Raw genomic sequence first — 12,356 nt, 5'->3', positions numbered from 1 at the left:
TTTCCCACCTGTCTAGGTGACCTTTCCAGAGTTACAACTGGCACAATTAGCTCTTTGACACTAATCACTGATTAGTCATTAGCTGATGATACTTGGAGCCCATCTTTTCTCTCCAGACCTGGTATGAAATATCAGCCTCTGTTACGAATTGTCTTCCTCTCTCCTCTCCTTTGATAAGTTTACGCTATCTACAACTAAATGAAGGGAACTGAATAGAATCAAAATGCCAGCTGAAAATAAAATCATGTCAAAACCGGAACTATAATATTTCTTATATAATAATATTTTTAAAATGCGGTTAGAAAAGTAATACATGCTCATCGTACAGAATTTAGAAAACACAGAAGATGCAAAAAAGGAAATAAAAACTATCTGAGTTCATCAACCAATAGTTTACATTTTGGCTTAAAAAATGGGCTTATACTAGAACACGTTGTTTTGTAACTTGCATTTCCACACAGCCAAATGTCACAGACATTTGTCTGTGTCATTAAGAATTCATCTACAATATCTTTTCCAACATTTGCAAGGTAGACATACTCCTAAGTTGGTTGGTCAGAAGAAAGTGCCAAGTATTTCTATAGTACTTACTTGGTTAAAGGTTGTGGAGGATAATTATCTCCCTCTCTGTGGGTAAAGGGCATAATCCATTCATTCAACAAATCTCTATTGAGTACCTACCCCTGCTAAACTCTGTTCAAGGTGCTAGAGATACAGCCCAAATGAGACAAATGTTTCTGTCCTCATAGAGCTTTGTGAGCGTGTAAGAGCTTACTTCTAAAAAAAAATGGTGAACTGCCTTTTAAAACTGAAGACACTGGTTGTATCCACCAAATTCTAATCAAATTAAAGCCACTGATGTCATATAAAATCAGGAATTAATGTTAATTACCAAATAATTCTGGGTCTGTTTTGTATTTTTTTTTCTTTTTGTCTCGTATACTCCATCTAGCACAGGACCTGGACCACAGTAAGTGCTTAGCAAATATTGGTTGGATGAATGGTTGGTGAATAGGTATGTCAGATGTAACTGAAGTTGGTTTGCTTATCAAAAATTGGGTCTTCTTCCTGGAATTCAGGAAGGGAAGTCAAACCTAAATGCCATGGTAGCTCTTCTCTTCCAGGATAATTGTTCAGACAGGAAAGGATGAACTGAATCAGACAGCATTGTCAGGAGTCCCTTCCAAGCCTGAGTTTTCTCCTCGTAGGTAGAAAGTGCTGTGCTCAAGTTCAAGACACATTCATATTATGACACTGAATACACCCTCCGGAAAGGAAGGCGCCAGGTCAACTCCATGCTGTTCAGACAAGTGCATTGGTTTATTAATCTCCGCAGCAGAAGAAACAGTTCTTTGCGGAGAACTGTGGGCTTTGAGGAGTACATTAAAGTCTGTGCTATCCCAGAGCAAGACATGATGTATGTGGTATTCAGAGACTCAGAAACTGGAAAAAGCTGAGATTAGATCAATTTTTTTTCACCTGTTTGATTTGTGTCCGATGCCTACATCTTGACAGATAATTAGCAGGTCACATAGAGTACCTGGAAGGCACTGAAATATTACAACTTATGGGTTCCTGGCTCTGGATGGCATATGTTAAGTGTCATCCTGAGGTTGGCTTGCTAGATCTCTGACACTTGCGAAAAAATGATCATAGAAAATGTTTGAATTTGCTTTAAGGCAAGACCTAATAAACACGTGTGCATTATGGGAACTGAAGCAGCAAATCTGTTATTTTTGCTAAGGACTAGAAAACTCCTTGAGAGCAGAATGGGATGAGAGGGAGGGTTTGCTGAATTAGAAAGAGTGAAGTAAAATATATAAATATCATTAAAGAAATGTTAATAAAATAGAGCTGGTTTCTGCAGGGAAGGGGCTTTTGACTTCCAGAAGGAATGTAAGAGAAGCAGCTTGATGGTCAAGTTTTCCTTCACAGAAGAGAGGGACCCAGTGAAGGTTCATTTCTCCATTCTGTGTCAGCTCTCTTCCTGACTCCTGTGCAGTGCTGGGCAGTGATCATCAGCTTCTCTGCAGAAATGGGGGCATTACAGCCAGTGAGTCATAGGACTGGAATTCAGGCCTATGGGTTTGTGTTCCAAACCCTTTACTCCTTACTCAGCGGTCAGAGGGCAGACTCTGGCAGCACAAGCCCAGGTTTCAGCACGGGGCTCTGCCAGTTCATACCCCTGTTACTTGGGCAACTGACTTTTCAGTTCGATAGAAAAAACTTCAAAGGAAAAAGTTCTCTTCTGAGTAGAAACTTGCAGATAATGATTAGGAAAGCAGATTTTCTTCAGATCAAATCAGCTTGAGAACCTCTGTTTCTGTGTTTAAGCTTGTGGGACTGCATATGACTCTAGGTTCCTTGTACCTTTCCATTTGGCTATTTCACAGACATCTCAAACTTACCAAGAGAGTTTGTGAAAACGTTTCCCATGCACTTCATAAATCCAGCTGAAACCGTCAGTACCATCCACTGCCATCCCCATATTCCGTTAGACTGCAAGTTCCAAGAGGGTAGTAACTATGTTGGTTTCACTCGTCAGCACAGGCTCAGTGCCTGGCAGAATGCCCAGCACACCACAGATACCAGTGTTTGCCCCCTCTGTCCTTCTAGCTCTAGTTTGTCCCCTTTCCAGGACCTCCACACAGTATCAGCAGAAGAGATTACCAATCTGATGTTCTACCTACTTAAATATCTTAAATGCTCCCCACTGCAGGGAGAAAAATGCAGAGAGGCCTTCCTGACGTGACCTCTGCCAAGATTTCTGCCCTTGTCTTTTCTGCTCCCTAGGCCCTACTGAGCCCCAGCTAGATAGAAGTATCCCAGTGTTTCCAGGCATGCCACACCTTCTGTGCCTCCCTGTGCTTCTGTGTCAGGTTGGAGATAAACCCATGAGAAACATAAGATGCCCAGCCCACCCCCTAGAACCATCTGCCCCCTCAAAAATCTGTAGGTTTCCCAGTGCTGGTTAGCATCAGATTCATGCTACTAAAGAAGATCAGGTTATAACCTCCCAAAATTTGCCAGTTTAGTGTAAGGATTGTTTTGAGCTGAAGGCAGTGAGCTCTCTGCCCTCCTTTCTGTCTAAAAGCAGGATATGAATCTCCTTTTTAAAAGTGACATGAATTTCATTTGTAAAGATGTTCCCCTCTCCTGTGCCAGGAGGTGGAGAACAACTCTTAGCTGCATAACGACCTTATTGAGCAACACTTATTGGCCATACATTTCACAGTAGCCCTCCCATAACCCACCAAGCCATTTTTTCTTTGTCTAGTCCCTTCTTCACAGTTTATCGCCTTTTGTAAAGATGGTATATAAGACTCAGATTCTAACTACTGGTTTGAGAATCCTCTCCCACATTACTGATTTCTCCCACATGTGTGCACATCGCACCTATAAACAAACTCTGGGATTTTTTTATTCTGTTAATCTGTCTTCTGTCAGTTAAATTTATAAGCCTCAACTAGTGAACAGAAGACTGTAGAGAAAAGATGGGATTTTCCCCGTGTATATTTTTCAGATTACACAGATTAGTTCCAGTATTCCATTAAAAAGTTGTTGCTTGGAAATGTATTTTCAAGAGGGAAATAATTCATTTTTTGAGTATATCTTTCAAGAGCACCTTTAAGATAAGTAAAGCTTTTACTTCTAGAAAAGACACTCTACATACAACTGACCAGCAAGAGTCACCATGTTGGAACCTCCTTCATTTTATCTGTTGGAAGCTCATATTCTGCTGTCTTCACTTATGTCTGATCTGGGGACAGAAACAATTCTGGAACCAGATGAAATTTTGTTCCCCACAAAAGGGGCACAGCCTGGGTTGACTGGGAGAGATTCTTCAGGAAGCTTCTGGAGAACACCAGAAGGAAGAGTGAGTGTTGACAAGGGGAAGAGTGACCTCTACTCAAACCTTAGGCTTCTGCCCTGTAATCCACCTCAGGACATGAGTTCAAGTCCATGAATATTCTTTGGGAACACCCAGGGCTGCAGAATTTCTCTTTCCCATGACACTGGAACTTCTGCCTTCCAATTTCTGGTCGGCTCTTACACCCAACAGAAGAAAAAAAGTAATGCTTTCCCTCTCCATTCCAACCTCCTTCTTTTCTTCTCCTCTCCTCCCTACTTCATTCAAGACTGTGTTGCTAGTTCACTAAATGCATTGCTGAGCTTTCAGGTGGACCGACTTGTATTCTTTTTCTCCTACAGATAGGTTGTCTCTGGTCATTGCATTTCTACACATTGTCTGGCCAGTACCATGAGACCATTATGTTATCCCTGTTTCAAATGAGGATCTTTTTCCTAAATTCTAGGAAGTGGACTTCTGTGGGTATGTGGATATGGGGAAAAGCTGAGTCCCTAAAGAAGCTAGGTTATTAACCGGTTGATGGTCAGTGGCTACATTCTTGAGGAATTTTAGACTCATCCATCATCACAAAAGTATATATTTTTACACCTTCTGAGTGAATTGGTCCTGTCTGTATGCTCCTACCCTTGAAAGTTAATTTTGAATCTTCTAGTTCCTCAGTGTGGTTCATAACTCTTTCCTGTGATTGGCGCTTCATCTCACTTGTTCTCCCTTGGGCCACTGGATGTCAGTGAGAAAAGTCTAACGATGACTCCTCCTTTGACGATGCGAGTCCCTGTGGGTATCTAGCAGGTAAAGAGAGTAGCGGCGGCACCACTGTTCAGTCAATATTTCCTTTTGAAGGTGTGGAAGCCCTGGATTGTCAGCCTGCCTTTGCTTGACAAATGCTGAAGATGATGAAAGTGAAGGTGTGGAGTGGAACAACCAAGACAGTCCGGGCACGTCTCTCATCACCACCTGTTTGGCGAGTTCATGTTTATTCCTCTCCTTTGAAGGGCTGGCAGGCTGTGATCCGGGCTCGGGCCACCCAATACCCAAATCCTGGAGCAAAGCGAGGCTGGAAGACAGATGAAGGGAATGCTTTGAAACAATATTGCTTTCTCTAATTAGTGCAGACGGAGAGCCCCCTGAGGAGCTTCAGGTGACCTCAGCCTCACAAGGCTCAGGTATTTCTCAGAAGTGGCAGGGGCTGGAAACCTATTCACTTTGCACTGATTGGTCTGGGAATCTTGAAAAGAATCTGTTTTCTTTCTGTCTATGATGCTTCTGGGTGTGTATGTGGTGGGCTGGGGATGGAATGGAAGATTCTCTGAGCTAGTCATTTTCATTGTTCTTTTTGTTCTGATCTGTTATATGCACCGAAAATATAGTGGTTCTTTTAAACTACCGGACTGACAGCTTGGCAGAGTCAGATGCATCAGATCCTAGTTGGACCCTACTACTCTCTGACCATAAGAACTCAAGAAAATCTCCTGAACTTTCTGAGCTGATTTCCTCATTCGGAAAATGGAGCAAATAATACCTGCCCTTTCCACTCTTCAAGAGGGGTTTGAAGGAGCTTTGTGGACTAAAAAGTACTTTGGGAATATAAGGACCTCCTGGACAAGACATTTTCAAAAAAGAGCTATGATTACTGAAGTATTTTCAGCATATTTTATTTTCTCATGGCAGATCAAGGACGTGTCTTTAGATATTTTAAATCTTCACAGATTCTTACCTTTGCAAATATAGGACAGTAAGATCTGAGGCTTTTTATGTCTGCATCATAACAAAATAGTACACACTGGCCCTCTGTATTGATTAGAAATGCAACTTCCTTGAAAGTCTGTTCTTGCTGAGTATTCATAGCTCAAATGCTTCCCAGTCTGGTTAGATAAAAAATTTAGTATGACCTTCTTTTTTGTTGTTTATTGGCCAATATGTTTCATGCCTCATTTGCCCTCAAATTCACATTTTTATTCATCAGAGTATTTGCTCTGCCTCTGTGTGTGTGTGTGTGTGTGTGTGTGTGTGTGTGTGTCTGTGTGCAGTCACTGCACAGCCAAAGGAAAACCTTTGCACATTAAACACTGGCCACGTGATAGAGTATTTATTTTTTATTTTGCCAGGCTACATGATTTCTATGCAAAGGAAAAACAATTACGAATTGTGCTTCAAATGAGCAGCCTCTGACATGCCTAAGACGGTGAGGGTCAGTTTCTATTCCATGCAAAGCTTCTAATTACATGCAGTCTGAATCCAGGCAGCCGTCTCTGACCTGGAGTCTCATACCGGCTATCAGGCACGCTGATGGGTGCCGTCCGCCAATGCCCATCCTTCATGTGAGTCAGTAATTCTGTCATGCCCTCCCAGCAGGCAAGGCGGCTGGAGTGAGGCTGGTTTCCTTGCAATTAATGAACAGCAATAGCACATAATTATGAAATTCTTAAGGAGGCCTCCCCTTTTAGCAAAAGGAGAGTTTATCTTCTCTCTCTTCTCTTGCTAGTTCCTACACCTAAGTCACAACTTGTCAGGTTTAGCGATTTTATAATTTTTATTGAGTCATCTACATTGACTATTTTTGTTTTATTTATTATTATTATTTTGAGATGGAGTCTCGAGTCTCGCTTTATCACCGGGTTGGAGTGCAGTGGTGTGATCCCAGCTTACTGCAACTTCTGTTTTCTGGTTTCAAGCAATTCTCCTGCCTCAGCCTCCCAAGTAGCTGGGACTACAGGCATGCAACACCATACCTGGCTAATTTTTTTGTATTTTTAGTAGAGACGGGGTTTCACCATGTTGGCCAGGATGGTCTTAATCTCTTGACCTCATGATCCACCCACCTCAGCCTCCCAAAGTGCTGGGATTGCAGGCATGAACCACCATGCCTGGCCTTTATTTTTATTTTTAAGGCAGAGTCTTGCTCTGTCACCCAGGCTGAAGTATAGTGGCATGATCATGGCTTACTGCAACCTACACCTCTCAGGTTCAAGTGAGCCTCCCACCTCAGCCTCCTGAGTAGTTGGGATACAGGTATGCACCACCATGCCCAGCTAATATTTGTATTTTTTGTAGAGATGGGGTTTTGTCACATTGCACAGGCTGGTCTTGAACTCTAGAGCTCAAATGATCCTCCCACCTTAGCCTCCCAAAGTGTTGGGATTACAGGCATGAGCCACCATGCCTGGCTGACTACTTATTTGTAAGCTGTCATAAACTTACCTTAAAATTTTAACCTGAGGAGCAGATGGTTAATTAAGTTAACGACACTTCATCTTATTTTTTCCTTTGCTCCTTACTCCTCTTCCCTTGCATTCCCTTACAGGTAACCATTTCAGTGTTTACTGTAAACCGTGTGTGTGTGTGTGTGTGTGTGTGTGTGTGCACGCATGTGCATGTGTATATGTGTGTGTGTGTGAGAGAGAGAGAGAGAGAGAGAGAGAGAGAGAGACTGTGTTCTTGTAAATGGCCATGAGCTTTCATCATTGATTATTCCTTTGTACCAACTCTCAGGAGATTTCAGTTCACCTTGGATGTGTTTTTGTTTCATGGCAAGTGAATCGCATGTGTATATACTGGAGTCTACCATTTTCACCTGGAAATGTGGCTGGAGTTATTAGAAAGTCTGTCTCAGTGAGTCTTTTTACTCTTCTGCGACCTCACCCCCCTGATAGAGTGTATGAATCTTAAGCATTGGAAAGAAAGCGTTTCCTGTGACTCTCCAGTCATCGAGGAAGAGGAAACAGGCATGGGGGAACTGAGTGACAGTAGGTGGGACTGGGAATATAGACACCTGGGTCAGTTATTAGGCATGAGCCCTTGAGCAATTTTTATAAGCCCCTCAAAGCCCTGGTTTTCTCACCTGTAAAATGGACTTAGTACCTGCATCATAGGATTGAGTTGCAGTTAAATGAAATAATATATTATCTGGCAACAAGCTCAGTGCCCGGCACATACATGGTGCTCAATCGGTGTTGGTTGAATCGGGTATCTTTGTGGAGTGGTTTGAAATTTCCTGCTGAGTTTAGGTACAAGGAAAGAGCCCTTTACATAAAAGGACAGCAAAATTCAGGCGTGAGTTGCTGCTAAGGGCTTATTCTATTTTGTGTCAAGAAGAAGGTGGAGATGCAGGAACAATGGACCTCCTTAGAGCTACTTACCAGAAGCAGTTGTGAAGGAGAACAGGGGCAACACTGAGATATCTACATTTATCTATTTTTTAAAAAAAATATGTTGTAACTGCAGAAGCAGTGACTGTGAACTGAGAGATGGGAGCTTGAATCTAAGACTCAACTATGGGCCTTGGATTCCTCATCAGGGATTGGCATTTCTCATTGGGGCCATGCAATTCTTCACTGCATGGGACAGATCCAGGACTGCAGAGCAAGAACATTTCAGCCATTGTCACTACCAGCCTCTCTCCCCATTCCACGTGCCCCTTGGGGTGAGCCCCTGGATCTCTAAGTTTTCTTCCAGTGCTTGCTTTCAAGGAGTAAACTGTGGGTGAGAAAGCACCATCATGTTGGTAGTGATAAATGATCATTTCCTTTTACTTCCAAATTATCTTTAAGAGAGGGCAGATTCATTGAAAGAAAATATAGGCTGATATAACAGAGACCAGGGAAGACTGAATTCTCTTTGGGAGCCCAAATTTATTCTCTGCAGAGACAAAACCACCCCACCTCACACAGTTCTCACTCAAAGGACTGAACTTTGATGACATTCACTAAGGCAGAAATACAGACCTTCACTTTGGCTGTGTGTTCAATATATTTTTTAAAAGACGATTGTTTCTGTGGTTATCAGGAACCAAATATGACAACTTTTTGTATGACAGACAGTACAGGCCAGGTGCCACAGCTCACGCCTGTAATCCCAGCACTTTGGGAGGTCGAAATGGGTGGATCACCTGAGATCAGGAGTTCGAAACCAACCTGGCCAACATGGTAAAACCCTTTCTCTACTAAAAATGCAAAATTAGCCAGGCGTGGTGGTGCATGCCTGTAATGCCAGCTACTTTGGAGGATCACTTGAACCTGGCAGGCGGAGCTTGCAGGGAGCTGAGATCGCGCCATTGCACCCTAGCTTGGCAACAAGAGCGAAACTCTGTCTCAAAAACAAACGGGAAAACCCAGAAAGCATAGGTATCTAAGTGTCAATTGCCCAAATGTATTTATAGCATTATATATATCATATCTGTTATATCAAGTTTCCTATATATCATACAGAAAAAGTTGACCTCTCTATATGACATGGAAAGTGGGCACAATCTCATATCCCTACCTCCAAGTCAGTCTTAGTACACCTCGATGATGATGGTTTTTCAGGCTCAATGATCTCCCCAGACTTACTAGGGTGGGCGGGAGTTTCCTTGTATATACTCTGCAACAAGAAAAGGGAATGGAATCAGGTTGGAGGATCCGTCGGGGAAGCTGGAGCTTTGGTTTACCATCTCCTAGAAACCATTTCCTCATTGCTTCGCTAGATCAAATGCAAAATAAAGTTGTTAAATGGAACTGGAAAAGGTCCTTATGATTGTCGAAGGCTGTAATATGTATCTTCAGCTTTGGACAAAAGGAAGGCCATCTCTTCAGCTGCTAATTTGGTTAGTGCTAGAGGGACACTAAGCAGAAGCCTTTGACATTGGAGAACTAGAGCAGATGCTTTTAGCACGTTAAAATCAGATTCTGGATTTATATTTACATAGGTACATACTCTTTTTTTCTTCTTCTGACATTGTTCTCTATTTATGTAGCTGCATTGTGCTTTGGACACAATCACTGTGATTACCAATGTTTATTTAACATTAGGAAATATTTATTTTGCTGTGAATTCATTTCCCCCCTATTTTCAGATGCAGTCAAGTCAAATGTCTTCTTGATGAAAAAGAACCAGGAAGGGAGTTTAATCCAATAGCTCTTGCTCATTTGAGTAAGACTATGTCTTCTGTCACTGCTTCAAAAGGGAAACTTGCCACTTGCTAGGATCTGTATCTCCAGGTCCGGAGTGACCTTTTCTCCCTGCTCCATCTTTCACATCGGGCAAGGAGGACAGTGATCAATTGAACCTCAAAATCTCAGAAACTCCATCAGTAAGAAAACGCTAAGAAGGCTTCTCCTTCTAGTTTGTTTATTCTCATGAAAGAATTTCAAGAAAGGTCTTTTCCCCGCAATGGGAACATCCTGGGTTCCTGCTGCTTTTCCAGGATCAGATCGCACTTTAGGTCTCATCTACTGGAGTGACGTGTTACGATGAAATATTCACCAGGCAGCTTTTGGATGACTTTTTAATCGCTTCTGGGTCTACACCTTGAAAAATGGAAAAACAAGGAATTTCTTTTCAACTTGGCTGTTTATATCCCTGCCAAATTATGATGTGTCTGCTTCTAGCTTTCACTAACAGTAGGTCTTGATGTCAAGTGTCCACAGACAGCCTGGGGCATGAGAATGGCCTCTCCTGACTCTGAACGGGGCTTCCCCAAGGCCCTCTGTGTCCTCTCTGGGACCTGGGCACTGGGTTCCCTTCACGCTTCTTTCCTTTGGGGGAATGGTTAGGTATGTTATTTTATCAGTTTGGGTTGCTAGCCCAAGGTTGTTAAGCTGCAGATGTTGATCACAGGAGTAATTACTAAGGGCTGCATACCCCGAAATGATTTATAACCTGAGATCTAAAGCAAAAAAAAAAAAAAAAAAAAAAAAAATTAATTCTCACTTGTCAGATTTCCTTCTTCCCCCGACCTGCCCCAAATATGCTGATGATAATTAATCCACTTCTGAACACCTCACCTGCCATACCTGCCCTAAGATCTCTCCTCCTGCCCATGCTGGAAGATACGTCTATAGATCTGCACGCAGAGCGGGCTCCATGTACTCAATCCACACAAAGGGCCATCCCACCCTTCTCAGCTCACATTTTGTAACACTCAGTCTGAAATGACCTTTAAAAAGCCAGATAATATTTTATTTACCTTTTTTCTCCCATTTACTGTTAAATGTTAATGAAGGTAAGGGATTCAAATTCCTGCTAATAAAACATTTTAATTGACTCAATTGTAACCATAACTGTAAATTGGCTACTTGGTACGAACGACCTTAGAGCTTCCCTGCCCCCAACTCCATGGCCTGTGCAAATGTGGAAGTTGGCAGCGAACATCTTTGTTGTTCCCGGGCTTCGTGTACAGCCTGCTGGCCTTCAGCTCCAGGACAGGCAACCAAAGGTGACTTTGGATCCCTCACCTCAACAGAATTGACTGCCCCTTCACCCCTCCCGCAGCCTCTCTCTCTTGAAATCCTTCGACTCCATGGCCTATTCTAAGCATGGCCTCCTCCAGGAAGCACCCCCACCCCGCCACCCATCTCTCCTTCCTTCTCATACTGCTCCAAATGCCCACTGCATTTTGGTATTTTCCTTGTGATACTTCTCTCTCTGCCTTCTGTTAGAGTAACTTGTGTGGCTGTGTTATCTCTTTTCTCAGATTACAAACCCTAGGCATACCTAGTGGTCAGTAAATATCAGTTAAATTGAATTAGCTGATTGAGCAAGAGGGAGAAAAAGCGATTTCATTGGTCTATGCCATATCAATTCTCTAGGGCATTCTTTTTTTTTTTTTTTTTGAGACGGAGTCTTGCTCTGTAGTCTAGGCTAAAGTGCAGTGGTGGTGCAATCTTGGCTCACTGCAACCTCCGCCTCCGGGTTCAAGTTATTCTCCAGCCTCAGCCTCCTGAGTAGCTGGGATTATAAGAGACTACCACCACACCCGCCTAATCTTTGTATTTTTAGTAGAGATGGGATTTCACTGTATTGGCCAGGTTGGTTTCGAACTCCTGACCTCAGGTGATCCCCCCCACCTCAGCCTCCCAAAGTGCTGGGATTACAGGCGTGAGCCACTGTGCCCAGCTCTCTAAGGCAGTCTTAAAAACATGTATTAAATGCCCTTTGTCTGGCTTCCTTAGGCCAGGCCACTCAGAATTCACAACTTGTAGTAACTTGGTGCTTTAGAGAGAAAGTTTTAAAAAAGAATGATGTAATCGACACCTCTATAATAATTTTTATAAAGCAGGGGGGACCAGTCTACAGTCTTTATGTAAGATGAGATTAGGTGGCTAGAGAAAATAACTGAACCATGGTATTTTTGTCTTGCTGAAGCTCGGGTGGACCATGGGCCATAGTTGATTGGGTCTAGTCGCCTGAGAGCTGCTGGGTTTAGATGGTAGATAGGCCAGCTTCTAGAGAACAGCATCTATTACCAGTGAGCTATGGGTTCCTGGTGGAAAGGGTGGCTTTTGCTGAAGACCATATCTGAAAAGAGGAAGAAGAGAAGTTAAGACACTAGCCTGTTAGTTGCTGTGAGATCTTGAGGAAGTTATTTTACCTGTGTGTAACTCAGTTTCCTCCACTGTAAAATGGGGATGACTGCAGTACCTATCTCATAAAGTGATTTTGACAGTTCAGTGTTTTAAGTGCAAAGGACTTAAGTGAAAAGTTCTTGGGGCCTGGTATGGTGGCT

This window comes from Aotus nancymaae, unplaced genomic scaffold, assembly GCF_030222135.1.
Source record: "Aotus nancymaae isolate 86718 unplaced genomic scaffold, 86718_ANA_hifiasm-v0.15.2.pri h1tg000041l, whole genome shotgun sequence".
In the NCBI taxonomy this organism is placed as follows: domain Eukaryota; kingdom Metazoa; phylum Chordata; class Mammalia; order Primates; family Aotidae; genus Aotus; species Aotus nancymaae.
This window is presented reverse-complemented; position numbering follows the sequence as displayed.